The sequence below is a fragment of the Gobius niger genome (genome assembly GCF_951799975.1).
Source record: "Gobius niger genome assembly, chromosome: 2".
NCBI lineage: Eukaryota > Metazoa > Chordata > Actinopteri > Gobiiformes > Gobiidae > Gobius > Gobius niger.
In genome coordinates this window covers 7,970,681-7,976,527 of record NC_136853.1, presented here as the reverse complement: position 1 = coordinate 7,976,527, position 5,847 = coordinate 7,970,681, and the positions used below count along the sequence as shown (strand labels likewise).

Below are 5,847 nucleotides of genomic sequence, written 5' to 3'. Positions count from 1 at the left end.
GGGAGTGTCGTCTGTAATAAAGTCAGCTCTATGTGGAATATTGGATTTACACTAAACTATTCTCCAGTTTGTTGCTATTTTCTCTCCTCAGTGGAGCTGCGTCCTGTAGGAGCCGGCCACAAGTCAAGTGGTATCGGTTTCTGGTATCGGGACCTCATTAATGAGTACAAGCATGTGGTATCAGCCCGATATCCGATACCGGTATGGGGAAACCTCATTATGTGTTTTTTGATAGAGATTATTATTTTTGTCCAAATGATGTTTTGTTGGTGCAGTCTCTGAGTCAGGCTGAGATTTCTTGGCTTCACACAGAGGATTTCACCATCATGAATTTTGAGTTATTTGCCACGAATGAAGCAACAACTAAACACAGAAACCAAAAAAACATGACCTCCTTCCTTGGCAGCGAAAGGGACTCTTTTTCCAACTCGTTTCTGGCGCTGCAGCCTGCGGTGAAAAGTCAATGGTATTTTTTTTCCTATTTTTTACAACTTTGGGAAAACTTTTTAGTTTAGATTTTACCACAGATGGTGGGAGTAACATTTTCTGAAAAGGTTAGATTTGCTTGACACCGGCAGCTATTTTTAAGCCGTCTACAAGGACCCACTTCAGTCTGGCTGAAGACCAAACTTTACCGGGAAAACTTCGAGACCAGAGTTTACTCGAATGCCTGAGTGGTTAAGAGCAGAAAGTCCACACACTTTTATAATGCAGAGTTTTTCTTAAAGATGGTTTGGTCGGGGGAATCATTACTCTTGAGGCAGTTCCAAGCATTTTGAGAACTTATTTGTAATTCTAGCTGTGAACAAGTACTTTAAATCATGTCAAAGCTCGTAGCAAAAGCATTCGTTTGTCTCTTAAGGTGAGGCCTATCTCTTAAGGTGAGACCTATCTCTTAAGGTGAGACCTATTTCTTAAGGTGAGGCCTATCTCTTAAGGTGAGGCCTATCTCTTAAAGGGGCTATATCATGCTATTTTAGCCATTCCAAAGTTAAGTATAGGCATTTATATGATATATTATACCTGTACCATTATGGAGCACTCATTTTTGTGATAAATATAAGTGTTTTCTGGAGGTATTTTTCAAACCCGGAAGACACAACGCTTCGATTCAGTTAACTCCGCCCCCTCTCTCCGCACATACAACTTTACCGTAATATAAATAAACAACAATAAGTGAAGTCACTTCACGATGCAGTTATACGGAGTTGACATCTGCAACACAGCTTCATAAATGGCTAACACACATGCTAATATGCTAACACACAAGCTAACCCGCGTTTGGATTGACTCACCGCTCTGCTCCATCGCTGTTTACATTATGGGACTTGCATTGGTTATAAAAGTTAATCCACTTTGATTCTGGCGAAGGTTCCCCAAACATCCATCAGTGACAATCACAGAAAAACAATATTTTGGTGATAGTCGCTGAATCCCGGAGAAAAAAACAGCTGAGTGGCCTCTTCTTGAAAAAGGTTGAATATAAACTCCTCGTCCTCGTAGCCAAACGCGCTTCTTTTTCTCCGTGACATTATCGTTAGTTAAGAATAAAGAACAGGTGTGTCCAGAGTAGGTAACGAGCTCCATCTTCACAGCTGCAGCGCAAACATGACTGATCTGTTCAGACGCGATGTGTTTGTTTTGGCCACAGCTGACCTGGAAGTACCTCGGGCACATCCTTTTTATTTTTTTATTTATTTTTTTTTTTTTCATTTTTTACTCTTTGTTTCTCTCTTACGACCGAAATAATGAAAACGCTGTTTTACAAATTAAAATCAGGCCGAAGGAAAAAATTAAGACATTACATTACAGACGTCGAGCACTTCCGTTCCGTTGTTACGACACAACTGAACACTCAGTCGTTCACCAGGAGAGGGAGGAGCAGCTGCTCAGAGAGCAGGATTCAGGAGGATTGCTGAGAGCTGCGTGAATGAAGCCACAAACCACTCTGGGGGTGTTTTTGATAAGGAAATAGCATAACAACATGGCTAAAAGCTCCAAAAAGTCGATTTTGCATGATATAGGACCTTTAAGGTGAGACCTATCTCTTAAGGTGAGGCCTATCTCTTAAGGTGAGGCCTATCTCTTAAGGTGAGACCTATCTCTTAAGGTGAGGCCTATCTCTTAAGGTGAGACCTATCTCTTAAGGTGAGGACGATCTCTTAAGGTGAGGACGATCTCTTTAGGTGAGACCTATCTCTTTAGGTGAGACCTATCTCTTAAGGTGAGACCTATCTCTTAAGGTGAGGACGATCTCTTCAGGTGAGGACGATCTCTTTAGGTGAGACCTATCTCTTAAGGTGAGACCTATCTCTTAAGGTGAGGTCTATCTCTTAAGGTGAGGCCTATCTCTTAAGGTGAGGTCTATCTCTTAAGGTGAGGCCTATCTCTTAAGGTGAGGCCTATCTCTTAAGGTGAGGCCTATCTCTTAAGGTGAGGTCTATCTCTTAAGGTGAGGCCTATCTCTTAAGGTGAGGCCTATCTCTTAAGGTGAGACCTATCTCTTAAGGTGAGGCCTATCTCTTAAGGTGAGGCCTATCTCTTAAGGTGAGGACGATCTCTTAAGGTGAGGCCTATCTCTTAAGGTGAGACCTATCTTTTAAGGTGAGGCCTATCTCTTAAGGTGAGGACGATCTCTTAAGGTGAGGCCTATCTCTTAAGGTGAGGCCTATCTCTTAAGGTGAGGCCTATCTCTTAAGGTGAGGCCTATCTCTTAAGGTGAGGTCTATCTCTTAAGGTGAGGCCTATCTCTTAAGGTGAGGCCTATCTCTTAAGGTGAGACCTATCTCTTAAGGTGAGGCCTATCTCTTAAGGTGAGGCCTATCTCTTAAGGTGAGGACGATCTCTTAAGGTGAGGCCTATCTCTTAAGGTGAGACCTATCTTTTAAGGTGAGGCCTATCTCTTAAGGTGAGGACGATCTCTTAAGGTGAGACCTATCTCTTAAGGTGAGGCCTATCTCTTAAGGTGAGACCTATCTCTTAAGGTGAGGCCTATCTCTTAAGGTGAGACCTATCTCTTAAGGTGAGGCCTATCTCTTAAGGTGAGGCCTATCTCTTAAGGTTAGGCCTATCTCTTAAGGTGAGGCCTATCTCTTAAGGTGAGACCTATCTCTTAAGGTGAGACCTATCTCTTAAGGTGAGGCCTATCTCTTAAGGTGAGGCCTATCTCTTAAGGCGAGGCCTATCTCTTAAGGCGAGGCCTATCTCTTAAGGTGAGGCCTATCTCTTAAAGTGAGGCCTATCTCTTAAGGTGAGGCCTATCTCTTAAGGTGAGGCCTATCTCTGAGACCTGAGACATTCACAACAGCGTGTGAATAAGTAAGTGAACCCCTGTATTAAACATCTGCTGATCCTTTTCTGTAGTTGCAGATTAGACGCTCATTCAGGATGAATCTTGGATCATTCCTCTTTACAAAACTGCTGCAGTTCAGTGAGATTCAGGCGGTGTACTTACTTATTCCACACTGTCCTGTGAATGTTTACATGTTATGGCCAATAAAAATATGATCAAATGTTAATGATAAAGATCAGACCACAATTAGTGACCAATTTAGGCAGAAATGTGAGAACTTCCAAACGGTGTACTTACTTTTTCTCGACAGTGTACAGTATATGGCTCTCTAGAGATGTCGGACTAATGGTTCAATGGTACATTTTTGGAATTATGAGACGTTGGACAATGGCACGGCACCAGCAGTCTCCGCATTGGGCCTGTCTCACCGGCCCGGAGGCTCGACTTTTTCAACTGTCCGCTTGGTCTCGAGCATTTGTGGCAACGTTGCGAACACTGTTTGTTTCTGTGACGTCCCTGCAATATCTCCGAGACCACACAGAGCCCTGAAAAAATCTCCACGTGGTCTCTGCTGAAATCAAACCTGGTCGTTTTCACCAAGACTACCTGGCCTTAGGAAAAATGTACTACAATGACAAATGAATACGTTTGGCAAAGCTCGAGTCTACATAGTATTCATTCACTTCATACTTAGTAATCTGACCTCAGCCACCAACCACTCACTGACACATTTGAATTGTGAATAGCCCAGGACACAATCCTTATAGGACGAGCTCCTCAACCATCTGAACCACAAATGACATCAAAACTGGGATGGAAAATGGGAGAAGCTATTCTTGCCAAAGTAGAAGGTGACCTTGGAAGGTAGAACACAGAACCTTTAACTCCCGCACAGACAAGTGACCAAAAGAAGAGCATCGTGCCTCATGAATGAAAATCAAATCACAATATTCACTATATAACCATAACATACAGGGACTCTGACTGCCCAAGAAGCGCTGGAACTAGATTCCAAGACTAAAACTAAAGGTAAAAGGTCCAAATCTAGATCTACATTTGACTAAAAGATGTGCAAAGAAAATAACCCTCAGTTGAATCTGATTATTAAGCTCTAAAATCGATGTACCCCGGTTTGAGAAACCCTGCCCTGCTGATGAAAATAAAACTGTGTTACTCACCACGTGCTGTTGGAGCAGCCTCGGGTTTGCTCTCGGCATTTTGCTCCACATCCTTCTCCAGTCTCTCTCCTCAGGGTTCTTCTGGACACTGTAACAAAAACAAACAAAGTAGTTCTTAATGAAAATCCTTGGAGAAAAGGAGCAAATGTCTTTTCATTGGCTTTAATCATGTTGTAGTTTTGATCTAAAATTACCCAGTTCTCTTGAATTTGTTTTGCACATAATGACGAACGCCGCATGTTTTGGAATATTTTCGCCACATATTTTTGTTCCACCTATAAGGCCCAGAGTAGAGCTGGGCAAAGTGATCACTCGACAAATAGCACTTCACTTTCCATGCATTTTCTTTGCTCTTAGTGTTTAATGTAAGCAGTAATGGAAGAGAGAGGAGCAAAAAACAAGGTACGAGGAACCCTGATGGATGTTTTTTAATATGCAAAAAAGGTCTTCTGTGGAGCCCAGCATTAAGTTTACTCAGGAAGACGCCAAGGAAAGCGTGGCATCGTAGAAGTGCTCTGTTTAGGGTTAAAGGGACTAGATGCAAGTTAGCCATTTTATACTCACTACTGCCACCTCAGGTCATACGTGTAACTGCACCTTCTATATTAAGCTCGTGCATGACGGCACTTCGGACCCGAATTAGCACCTTTCTGAGTGACAGTGCGGGATTTTAGAGGCAGTTGTGGTGAACAGGTCTGGGCCATAGACTGTATATATAAATGGACAGCTTCTCCTCACTCCTCCCCGTTTACCATAATGACCACGCTCATGGGGGAATTCATGGCGGATGTACAGGCTCCCCCTCCCCAGCTCTGACGAAGCATGTTCCTAAAAAGGACATAAGGGCGGGATCTTCACTGTAGACTCCGCCCCTTGTGTGACGTGTAGCTCGCGCTGCTCCAATGCTAACAGTCCGACCCTCATTAAGTGCGAGATTTCTAAAATTCTTTTTACAAAAATCAGCCTGGTCCCCTTCATTGTAACTAACCCAGCGTTGTCACAGGAGGAATATCTTAGTTCCAAATAAAATTGGGACCAGGCTTTAAAGTTGTTTTTAACGTGTCTAAAGTCCAATGCTTTTCAATGGGGGACCAGCGGCTATATGGAGGTACTACAGCAATGGCGGCCCCTAGTGTTGTGGGCATAAAGCAGAGCAGCCAGCGGCCATTGGTCTGAGCTCATTCTACACATTAGGACATTGTTGGAACATGTAGGGGGAGGAAAATACTTAATTTTGACATTTTAAAACTCCTTATGGTCCCTTTAAATGTTAAAATAAGGTGAATGAATTCAAAAAATAAGGGACATCCTGGATCTGTTTCTTCGCTCTTTATCTTTTTAATGTCTTGTAGAAGTATTGGATCGGGACCCGGTATC

The 5,847-nt window shown here is 42.9% G+C and overlaps 1 long non-coding RNA gene across 1 annotated transcript in view; it reads right to left on the bottom strand.

The window, feature by feature from the left end:
* LOC306983006 overlaps nt 1–4,512 on the bottom strand; it is a 58,369-nt gene extending 53,857 nt beyond the window's left edge. Inside the window, exon 1 of the long non-coding RNA XR_013794251.1 lies at nt 4,471–4,512. This is a non-coding gene — a long non-coding RNA (uncharacterized lncRNA). The remainder of the gene's footprint in view (nt 1–4,470) is intronic.
* Between the last annotated feature and the right edge of the window lie 1,335 nt (nt 4,513–5,847).